General features: G+C 41.8%; 1 protein-coding gene across 14 annotated transcripts in view; it reads left to right on the plus strand.

Moving 5' to 3' along the window:
• LOC139047307 (ribosome-binding protein 1-like) overlaps positions 1 to 12396 on the plus strand; it is a 396181-nt gene that overhangs the window by 125252 nt on the left and 258533 nt on the right. The gene's annotated exons all lie outside the window — the stretch shown is intronic.

A 12396-nucleotide genomic window follows, 5' to 3' on the forward strand; every position in this document is an offset into this window, starting at 1 on the left:
TTTCGTGATCTGATCTTCGCATCCCAGGCTGTCACAGGTCCACGCACGCAAAGATGAAAAATACAGTGGTATTAAAGGCTTTTCTTAGCTTTTTCTTGTGGCACGACAAGTTTCCAACGAGTTCCAACAATTGGGCTCAAAGCTGTCTCCTTAGTTCTACGTCGACCGTCTACAGTGCTGGCCTGAACTGGAACGCAGCCCACACTTCATGCACAGCTGCCAGCGCTACGAGAACTTGACGCATTTCTCCAACTGCTCCCATTCGTGACTGAAAAATAGCATGTTACATATTGCTACGGCACAATATGTGCGATCACGAAAGGCCAGCAGTGTGAAGACGACGACGACGATTAGAAGCTAGCGCGGGCTGTTGCCTCTTGGCCAAGCGCAGCGTATTTTCCTTGTAAATATATTTGTACATAGCTTTTCGTCTGCGTCTTCCTACGTAACATATCTGGTGGAGGTGGACGTTCCCTCCGCGGAGCTCTCGTCAAAATGGAGTATGTGCAACACAAGCAGACAACACTTGCTGTGCGCCGGAAGTACTTAAGTGTACTGAAAAATTGTTTGTTGTGCATTCTCTTTATGTTACTTTCTTTTTATAAAAACAAATGAACTAACATTCCAACTATTACAAAAATCATTTGTTTACCATAAAGCTGGAAAAATTATCGATCACGCGCCCTGGTCAGCCAATCGGATAGCTCGCCCCATTGACGTCATATGGGTGATTGCCGTCATATGGGTAGGGGCGGCTTAAAATTCCGCCGAGCTGCGTGCGGCGATCGGTAGCGATGTGCATTTTTAAAACCTTATAATAAATTACATGCTTTACACGGAGCACTTAGATGGGTCAAATAATGATCAGAGGGACCTACTCCAACGACTCCGTACGTTCGTAGAAAATCGTCAAGATCGTTTCAGGGTCCCTTTAAAACATGGCCACCGTGACGTATTTCCTGCTCCTACACGTGCTGCCAGTTGCAGCACACAAAAGTGTGGCCTTTGAGATCGCCTTCCGGTAACACGCAGAAGCTGCCGGTAGGGGTGCGAATTCGTTGTAGCCGTTGAATCCAATCCAAGTAGTAATCGCGCAGAAGCATGTTTTTTTATCTTCATTTTGCCAGTGTGTTTGCGGTCGGGGTGTTGCGAGTGTTCAACAATCTTTGCTGCGACGTGCCATGTTTACTGTATTTTTTTCTTGGGTCGTGTGCGCGGGGTGCTGTTGAAGATTGGATTGTGCCGAAGTATCATGTTCTGAGTGTGAAAGAAAAACTGGAAATAATTCGCAGCATTGGGATTGGGACAAATAATCTGTGGTTGCCCGTGAAAACAACTTGCCCTTGACAACTGTGTGCGATGTGTGGAACACTTGCGAAAAGTTGAACAACTTGAATAGTTGCCATAACAGGGACTCGACTTTTCCTGAAGTGGAAGAAGCGCTACTGCTTTGGTTGAAGAAGGTGCGGAGGAACTTGCCAATCAGTGGTCCTCTTCTGGCCGAGAAAGTGCAAACTTTTCGTGGATCAGCTTAACTGCAGTGGCTCTTCTGCCTGCAGCAACAGTTGCGATTCAAAGCCTGCCACGACATGGTCGGAATAGCTGTATGTGGCGAGGCTGCTGCAGTAGAGATGGCACCGACGAGTGGCAGAATGACCGTTTGCCTTGGCAACCTATCCCAGCATATTTAATTTTGATTAATCGGCACTTTTCTGCTGCCTGCTTCCTAACAGGACACTAGCATTTAAAGGGACACTAAAGTGAAAAATGATTTCTTCCGCATCAGAAAATTACCGTTCTACAACACCAAAAACACCACTCTTACAACGATAAGACGTTTGGTAAGCCAGAAAAAGTGCAAAAATGAAATACGGGGGGCGACGCCTACTTAAGTTCACGCATCTGGGGGCTGTGACGTCTTGGATTTTGATAGCATCTTCTAGGGCCTACTAATTACATATAGTGGTACAGATTGACTACATTGTCTTCTAAAGGAACCAAATATTAAACATGGCAAGTTTCGGGAACTTTTATTCAGCCAACGCAGCCCAACTGCGAAAACGTACTTCGGCATCTCTCACGTCACGCTGACATACTGCCGCTGGGGTTTCGGCGCGAAATTCAAATGCTAATACTTGGACCTTCATTTTCTCATCTAATAATCAAACAATTTTTTTTAAATGACTGCCTGCAGGGTTCTTCAACAGCGCTTCATTAGCCTAGACTTAAGGGGGGATGAGGGTCTTGAAAACTTTTGTTTTATTTCTTAACATATCTTCCTGAAAATTGGCATGCAGATATATCTTTGAATGCTGATCCCAAATATATATTCAGATTTTATATACCTCATCTAGAAATGAAGATATTGCAAAATAATTTATCCCACATAGGTCTTTTCTTACGGGCCATTATGATAATTTCTTAATTAAAAAAACTAGTTTCAAAGAATAGCTGTCATTTCCAAGGGCCCACTGCACATCCTAAAGCTAAAGAAATTTTTAAAAAGTGATCATATGGGTCATGAATGAATAACAAAGTAGGAAGAAAAAAACAATGCGGGAGTAATTAGCTTACATCTGACCTAATTGCTATTCTATTGGGTTTAATGAAAAATGGAAAGCTTTAGGATGTAGCTGAGGTTTTACTGAAAAAAATGATACCTAATTCAATAAAATCAGTTGATGCAAACATTATGAAAAGTTCTGTAAGGCAAAGGCATTTGATCGAAAAAGCAAAGCTGAGAAAATTGCATTCAAAGTTTTGCTTACTCTGCCACTTTTGTTTACCAATCACATGGAAAAATTTAATGCTTTAGCATGCAGCCCAGTCATTACTGAACACAATAACACCAAACTCACAGAAATCTGTTCATGTAAAGATTGTGAAAACCTCTGTATTGCATTGGCACTTGACAAAAAAAAAAAAAAAAGCTCAGAAAGTTGTCGTCACTTGCTGTGCCGACGTTCATTAGCTCGAACTTGCGGGAAGTCGCGGACTTCTTCGCCAATGAAGTTTTAATGTTGTCTGCGTACTTTTCACGCCCCGCGCACTCGGCGCAAAACACCGTGTCGAAGCGTTGAGCACGCGAGCTCGGTTCAGCCGCGTCCGTCGGCACCGAAGCGGCGTGCGGAAACGCCGAAGTCGAGGTTAGGCTTAGGTCAGCCGGCTCGGCCGCTTCCGACGACACGGAATCCGAAGCGACTTGCAGCGTCTCAAAAGTTAGAATTTTCGACGGGCTTTCAGATATCTTTCAGTATTTTCACATACGCCTCTACACCCTGCTTCCGTAATGCCTCCATGACTGCTGAGGTTTCGACAGAATCAAACGCTTTCTCGTAATCAATGAAAGCTATATATAAGGGTTGGTTATATTCCGCACATTTCTCTATCACCTGATTGATAGTGTGAATATGATCTATTGTTGAGTAGCCTTTACGGAATCCTGCCTGGTCCTTTGCTTGACAGAAGTCTAAGGTGTTCCTGATTCTATTTGCGATTACCTTAGTAAATAGTTTGTAGGCAACGGACAGTAAGCTGATCGGTCTATAATTTTTCAAGTCTTTGGTGTCCCTTTAGTCTTTGGTGTCTTTTGGTGTCTTTTGGAGTCTTTGGTGTCCTTTGGTGTCAAGTCTTTGGTGTCCCTTTAGTGTCCCTTTAGTGTCCCTTTAAACATAAAACGTGTCGGTGGTAAGCACGAAAAAAATCAAATATCAATAACCTTCGGCGTGAACATGACCGGTGGTGAGAAGCGACAACTCCTGGAGATCGGCAGTTACCGTGGCGCTTCTGGCATCCTGTGAAGTCTGGCTGACGCTTGAGTTGACATGCAGGAAGTAGGCTTCCACAGTGTTGTGGTTGATTTGCTTTCGATTTTTATACAATATCTCAATTTTTTTTTCAAAAAATTATTTACATGGGAAATTTCTACAATGTGCAGCCAGATTTTAGCCTGTTGCATTCCTGATAACACCTTAGTGCTCCTTAAGGCAGATGTTAAGGCAGCAGCGCGGAGAAACACATGAAAGTGGAATAATGTAGACCACTCCCACCAAGCATGCCATGAGCTGCCCCGTATGTTTGATGCGGCGCGTGGCCTTGGACGCCTGTTTAGGTTTAGAGGCTCGATTGCAATTCTTGTTTAATGAGTTTTTAGCTGAAAAGACCACTTGAACAACATATTTCATGGCTGTATTTTTTAACCCATGCCTCATCTGATGTCCATAAGGGATGACTGCAAACTTCTTTACTGTTTCGATCTTTGTCTGGGATGCTTGCCCGTTTTTTATTTTTTTCACCAGCCCTTCACATATTGATACGACAATAGATTTTGGAAAACTGGTCATTCTCTAAATGATTAAGTTGTTGCGAAAAGCTCAGATTGGTGAGGTGGTGGCCTAACTTTCTAAGTGTGGAACTAAAACACGTCATAGCAATGCCTCTTTTCACTAGTTTTGAGTGTGCCGATGCATAGTTCAGAATTGGTTTGCTTGTCCTGGTGTTATATTGCCAACAAATATGTTGTGCTATTAATCTTAACTGTAAATCTGAAAATTAATGTTGTTTCGGCTGTTAATTCAGTTTATTTCTTCTTCAAGGGCCATCTTTCCTTTCTTCAACCAAGTCCTTCGTGACCCGGCCCCGTTTGAGGCCATAAATGCCTGAACGTTCGTGCGTAGGCTAGGACTCAAAGATAGTCCTCCACATCTGTTTCTGGAAGCTGCTGGTTTGTCTCAGGTTTTCATAATTTCTAATGGTCAATGCGTTTGGTATACCGCCACACTTCCATAACTGATATATATTTGCGGCCTTCCTCTTGTTGCCATTTGCAGTTCCCAAGGCAAGGATCATGTTTTCCTTCTGCTCATTAGAGAAGGACATGGTGACTGGGATGAAACAAAACACACCTTTAAATCTTAGCACTCACGTTATGAATTCACTTTGGTGGTGATAGGCATTGTGGCACAAAAAAATCCGTGCACTTTATCTACACTAAGACAACAGCTATCACAGTTTGTTTCCAACAAACACCAAATGCGACTTGTTACTTCGGCCAAGGGGTGGCAAATAAGGCACTAGCTCGATCACAATGTTTTTCTTTATTTCCTATTTGTTCTGGCTAACTTAGAGGGAGCCTGTTCAAGGGCTCTGCGTTATAATGCACGTGGGTGTGCAGCCGTGTGGTATTTTCCCTATTTCGTGGGGTTTATTCATCAGTCGGAACAAATTTGTACACAATTGGTACATTGCTGAAAATATCGCAGTTAGATATCCCTTGTCTGGGCCTACGAAAACCTCATTGACGCTTGTATAAAATAAATCTCAGTAACGAATAAATTACTGGTGTGTACTGCACTCTACTGGAAACAATATGCACTAGGTTTTTGTGGAGTTATCCAATTACACTTTTTTTTAAATGTTGGTGCGTGATAGGTAATTGGGACACCCTGTATGTATTTGTGACCTCTGCATGCAAGTGATGATGTTTCCATCCTTCATAAATGTTGTAACTTATTAGAAGAGTTTCTCCTTTTTTTTTTTCACGAGTCTTGAGAATTGCCTACTACAAAGAGAAGCAATACTGAAACACATCTTTCACATGCACTTCATACGCCATTGAATAGATACTCTGCCGAAGGGGTCACTAAAGTCTGCAGGCTTTTTTCACGGTCAAAAAAGCACGCAAAGCATTTTGAAGCGAGGTGAACGTACAGCAACATATTCATTGTCTAGGCAAAGGCTCTCCATACCTTTAGAAATAATTGTTAATTGGCTACCTCCTCATCTTGCAAAACTATAATAAACTTTGTCCCGTGTATCTATTTAAATATGTTGTGTATGTGCATGGTGTTTACCGTGGAAATTTAAAACAATGTTGAAGTGAGAAAATACGGATGAGCCAGCCGCCGCTGACGCTTCTAAAGCACTTGTCATCCTATTGTCAGGGCTTGAAGAAATAAAGCGAAATAATGAATTAGAAGCTGTGCACGTCCACACCAACAATGATGCAGTAAGCTATTGGCTCTAATAAATATTTAGGTGAAAAGGTAAAGGCAAGTCAAAAGAAACCCCAAATCAAATCTAATCAGTTTATTTTTAATCTCATGGATGAGGGCAGGCTCGGGATAAAAGTGACATTAGTCATTTGAGAGGAACGCGAGCCTCCCTGATACATGGAAAGCATTGAGGACAGACGAACAAAATTCATTCACCAAGAAAGGGTTAATATTTTACAAGTCGTCATACACATGATTCATCATGAACTCAAAATATAGATACATAGATTCCTTTACGGTTAAATTACACAGTACAATACATAAGACAAATTACAATATACACTGCAAGTTTAGTTTGTAGACAGTTTTAGTTTAGCGTACGCAACTTATAGCGTATCCTATAGTGTAGCATACGCTAAGCAGCGCACATTTTTTAGTTTTAGTTGGCCTGCCAGATCTTCGGATCTCAGAGGCCATATGCCGTCGTTGCAGCTATCTCCTGACTGTAGCGATAGGTGGCGCTCACATTTCGAATTTTTCGTTATGCTTCAACTCGTTCGAAACGAGAAATGATCTCGAAAACACCACAAGGTTATCCATAATACCCTTGTTGAAGCAGCCTGAGACTAAGCAAAAGCCATTCACACAGTCGTTTGCTACGAAGAAAGTGCATTTTACAAAAGCTACGCCAAGTTCTTTGAAGCGGGCTGCCAGGACCGCCGCCATGTTTTATGCAAACTCTGCAAACCACATACAGACGCTGGCGCTAAATCTTAGAAACAGTGTGCGTACGCTGTGGGTCGTTGAGCGTTCTGCGCATGCGCAGTGGCAACCCGCCGTTTCATGGCGTTACACCAGTCGGGTATAGTAGCGATGCTAAACTATAACTGTCTAGGGATAAGTAATATTGCGTTGATTTCAGGATAAAAGTGCTTCCCTATGACATGTGCACCACATTCTTCAATTTTTATCCTTTTTTTGAATTAATTTGTTTAATAAAACAGGAACAGTGAAGCGAAGCATTTATCGACCAAAGTGTGTTCTGCACAATGGAATGATCCAGTGTTGTTGGTGGCAAGTAGGGAATGCGATGATGTATGGTTCTAGTTGAAAAATGTCCAAAAAAGCGCGATTGCTATTGAACAGGGATTTTTATATCTTATTGCTAGGTAATACTCGTAAAGCTTGGTTAATTGGGATAATGGTAAACCGCTTAAATAATTCACCTGTGATAATAGTCAGCATTAGCAATGTGCCTAATCGCTTTTTTCTGTAGTTTGTATAGTCTATTAATGTTCTTTGCTGTTGTACCCGAAAGCAATAACTGGCATACAATAAAAACAAGCTCTTATAAAGTGTTATCTTTACTGAACCGGAAGCAAGAAACACAGTCGTGCAAGTATACCTACACATTGAAAATATTAGTTATTAACTTATTAGTTTGTGGTTCCCATGACATTATACAATTAAAAAACACTCCTAAAGTTTTAACCGTCTCTACAATTTCAATTGTCGCACTACCTAAGCGTAAGGCGTCACCTGGAGAAGTAATCTGCATCTGTGAGTGAAAAATCACAGCTTTTGTTTTTGATGCGTTAATGACATGACTTTTGCTCACCCCATGCATTTAGGCTCTCTAATGTAGTGTTGATAAGTGTAGTCAATGCACCCATATTGTTACCGTTGAAGAAAATGCTAGTGTCATCGGCATAGATTGTATATTAAGGTTTATCACAAATTTTTACAATATCGTTAATATATAAGTTGCAAAGCAGCGGCCCTAAAATGCTACCTTGTGGTACCCCAGTGATTATCGGCTGAAAAGAAGTAATTCTTAATTTTTTACACACTGTGATCGCCACTTAAGCTATGATTTCAAGAGTGAAAGCGGGGTGCCACGAATACCATACATTTCTAGTTTTTCTATTAGTGTTATGACAGAGATGATCAAAGGCCCTGGAAAAATCTACAAAGATTCCAATGCAGAGTTTCTTATCTTCAAAAGATTTTATAATTATTTCTTTTTGGGCTAGTAAAGCAGTCTCAGTTCACCTGCCCTTCATGAAACCGTATTGTGGTTTTGTTATTACGTGAAATTTGGTGCAAAAGTTTCACTCTTTTAAAAATAATTTTTTCAAAGCCTTTTGAAAATACTGGTAATATAGAAATGCGTCGGTAGTTCGTAAGGTCATCTTTGTCTCCTTTTTTATATAGCACAGTGACAACAGGCGTTTGCATTTGTGTTGGAAAACAGCCTGTCAATAAGGACAGGTTATAAATGTGAGTGAGCACAGGAGCTATAATATGGAATACATGCTTGATCGGAGATATCTGAAAGCCATATATGTCACGCGCGCTGGTGTTCTTTAGTGCAGCGAACTTTAAGGCTTTTTCTTGATCGTCGGTTGGTCCGAAAAGGATGCTGTTCGTTTCTGTAGTCTCTGCACGAGTTGCCGTTGGCAGTAATTTTTTTCGTTGCCTGTACAACCTTTATGAGAAAGTGGTTAAATTTTTCTGCAAGCTCTAGATCTTTAGCAATGCAGCCATCTATTTCTATTTCCGTAATTCCTGAGCAAATAGGTGTCCTGTGAAGTAACGTATTAAGCTTCTTCCAGATGTTTGCACTCCCATTGCAGCAGTCTGGATCAAATTTTTGACTTAAATCATTTCTTTTTTTCTTTCCTAATAAATGCATTTACTTTGTTGCGGAATTCTTTAAATGTTTCTGATAATTCTCTAGTTTTCAAAACCTTCTAAAGAGTTTCGTTTCGTTTTTGATCATTTTTAAACATTCATGCATGATCTATCCATGGTTTTCGATTTTTACAGCATTCTTTGACAACCTTTTCTTTAAAATGCTTAAGATAAATTTATTTAAAGACAGCTATGAATGTCTCGTAGGCTGTATCTGCAGTTAATGAAAGGTAGACTGTACTCCAGTTTGTTTGGGACAGACTTGTGCTAAAAGCAGCTAAGAAGCGTGATGTCTTGAACTGTTCTAGTCGGGAACTCCATAGGGTTTTTGGTAGCACCGTCTGTAATAAAATAAAGTGCTAGGTGGTCGCTCGTATCGCAGCGCAATACACCTTACTCCACGGTAACCTTGTTTTTGTTGGTGACAAAAACATCAATTAAAGTTGCTGAATTTGGTGGGATACAAGTGCTACTATGTCGTAACCATTTAACGCAACCGTGGCCACAAACTCAGTTACGAGGGGAGAAGGCTCCAGTACGTTGATGTTAATGTTGCCACCAAGAATTAGTCTTAAGCTGTTGTTATTTACGTAATTGAATAATTTTTCAAAGACACTGGTGAAATTATTTACAGATCAATCAGGTGGTCTGTATATGACAGAGGAAACGTAATTTTGTGACGTTAGAATTAGGCATTCAATGTCAGAATTGATGAATTAATATAAGAAAATTCTGGTACTATCTGAGAGTGTACCGTTCTTTATTAAAACGGCAAGGCCACCACCTTTCTTCTTTGCACAGTTGAGGAAGTAAGTGTTACGACTATCTTGCCTGTAAACCTGGTCTTCTAGGGTATACCAAGTCTCCGTAATCATTATAATGTCAAAAGTAAAAGAAAAAGTATTAAGAAAAGCAGATAGTTCATCTTCCTTGTGTCGTCCTGAACGAATGTTCAGAAAGCAGTGCAGTTTGTCACGAAAGCAACTCGCTACAAGATTATTGACGTCACGATATGATATCGCCATGGCGAAAGAAAAGATGCACCACAACAGAGCACAGCAATTCCAAGCAATCTTTTCAATGTCACATGGTTCATGAATGTGCAGAACAGGGGGGTTTGATCTTTCCGTGCAAGAATACGCCCATCGTTCGTCCACACAAACTTGTAGTTTGCTGTTTTCTTTTTAGCTTTTGTCATGCCAAGAAGTTGCTTTAAATCTGGGCATAAGTGTTCATTGATGAACACAGGGGTGTTAGAGGAGTGGCCAAGGCCCTTTGTCGAGATGCGCATTTTCTTTGGTTTTTGAAGCACCGAATCGCGTTTGGAGCGGCTTTTGAATTGGTACTATGTTCCGGTTTGAAGTGGCATTTTTTGCAGGTACACAGTTACACTTCTCAACATCATCTTTCGAGATGAGAACATTACAGTGCACCAATCTCGTGTAGGGTACTAGGAAGGTCCTCATCAGCAAGTTTGGGTATTTCCTTAATCTCAAGGTTACATTTTCCAGAGTATTGTTCAGAGGCAGTGATCCTCTGATCCTGTGAAGACATTTGTTTTCTCAACGCTTCGCACTCAGTTGTTAGCTTTTCATTAATGCTCCTTAGAAACTTGTCCCTTGCAAGATCAACATTCTCTCCCTTTAATTTTTGGACTTCTTCATTCAAGAAACTCGCACTGCTTTTTAGGTCTCTTATTTCCTTCCGTAGTTCTCTGTCAATTGCAGATTTGAATTCAAGCATTTCCTTTCTCATCTCTTCTCGAAACTTTGCTAATTCACTAATATTCACAACACCAAATTATCTCTTTGGCAGCAGAGAGGCAGCAATTTGAATAATACTTGTGTAGTAGGAAAAATTATTGCTGACCTGCAATAAACAAAAGCAGGCGTGTGAGGAATGAACTTTCACTGCCCTCGCTGCTGCCAAGTGAAGTGCTGGGCTCCAATGCAGCAGGTTTTATAGGAAGGTTTCCCCTGGCGGTGCCCTGCGTCGGTAGTGTCCCTGCTTCGTCAGGCAGTGTTCGTGCCTCAACATGCGTCGATTTGCCTCTCGATACGTGTGGTGCAGTCAGCAATGCGTGGCAGTACTGTCAGTAGACCACATGTGGATGCGTCGATTTTGCCAGCGCGCCGTCAACTGCAGTAAGCGAAAGCAGGCGTGTGAGGAACGAACTTTGGTGCCCTTGCTGCTGCCAAGTGCCCATGAATTGGGTGACAGAACTCTGGTAATGGCACTTTAGGTGTGTGTGTGTGTGTGTGGAAGGGGGGGTGAGGGGTGAGCTTCGTCATCACCAGGAGTGGGGCCCCCCTCGGAAAACAGCGGATAGGGCTGGGGCCCCGGAGCACCCCCTCTCCCCTTACCGTAGTCGGCGCCTATGTGTTGCATAATGACCTACATTAGGAAAAGATGCGTAACCTCGTTCATTTGGCCGCTGAACGAGGCACGCGTATGTTCTTGTATTGAAGGATCCACCTCTTTTTTAAAAAGAGGCAAACAATGCATCTCAGAAGTTAAAGAATGAATCGGCATAACAAGTCGTACAAATACTACCACCTACGTAGTCGCATATTTAATTTATGTAAGCACTGGCACGTGCAGCCTGGCAGCCATTGAGAATGCACCAGTGTTGATAGTGCGCTGTGTCACCACTTTTTGATTTGTCTGTGCACTGTACAAAATGATTAATTTAAAATCTGTCAGGTCGAAACTCGAACTATAGAAATGTTTTCTTCCTCTTGATGGCCTCAGGTCGGGTCCACCAGTAGTGTGGACGCATGAAATCCGCAACTGCTCAAACTGTGCGTGCAGCTCGCGAGGGCTGGAGTCTGTGCAGCCCATAATGCAGCGCCACTTGCCCACCCATCACTTGCTCGTTCACACAGAACGTAACTTATTCCAACAGCTCACACTTGCTGGCTCCTTCGTGGTGTCATCTGCCATTAATTCATGGCGTGTCTGCGTATGCCACCATTTATATAACACAATGTCACCTTGTAGGTGAGGAGGAGGTAAGGCAGTCTCCTTGTTGCCTAGCAAGTGCTGCCACCCTGTGTGGATACTAGGAATTTTTTTTCACTCCCTCGCCTTTTAATTTTCATTCCACGGCTTCTTTACGTTGGCATTTCAGTGACCGCTTGCACAGTGGTTAGTTTTGGTTTCCATTGATTGTGCTTGTAAATACTGTTGGCTATCTGGTTTCTAATCTTTCAAATGGTCACCGCTAGATGCTCGCTCGTTTATTGCTCATAGAAGCGCAATTACGTAGAAGTGCAATTACTTGGGCGCCAATATATACAAATGATGCCACCATGTACGAGCGATGCTGCTATGCCTGCGTTTCTTTTCTCGAAAACCGACTGCCCCTCCAAAGTGTTGCCGCAATTTTCTCACCAGTTTCATTTTTCTGACAAGCACACAACCGTAGAGCTTTCTTGCATGCCCTCACACGTGCGGTTCAATTATACTGCACGCTCTCCTGCAGGCGAGTCGTCCTCTTTTGCCAAATGGGAATCTTTCTGCTTCAGTGTTGTTCTTGTTATAAGTATTGATGCAAGTCGGTCTGTATTCATGAATAAACAATGGAGGTTTACTCACGGAAATGATTTCTTTTGTCACTTTATGGGTGCACAAAAAAACAAAATTTCCTTAAATTTTTTTTGAAATACGCGAGTTTGAAGATTTTAAATTTGTACAGAGAAATTTGACT

The sequence above is a fragment of the Dermacentor albipictus genome, chromosome 7 (genome assembly GCF_038994185.2).
Source record: "Dermacentor albipictus isolate Rhodes 1998 colony chromosome 7, USDA_Dalb.pri_finalv2, whole genome shotgun sequence".
Taxonomy (NCBI): domain Eukaryota; kingdom Metazoa; phylum Arthropoda; class Arachnida; order Ixodida; family Ixodidae; genus Dermacentor; species Dermacentor albipictus.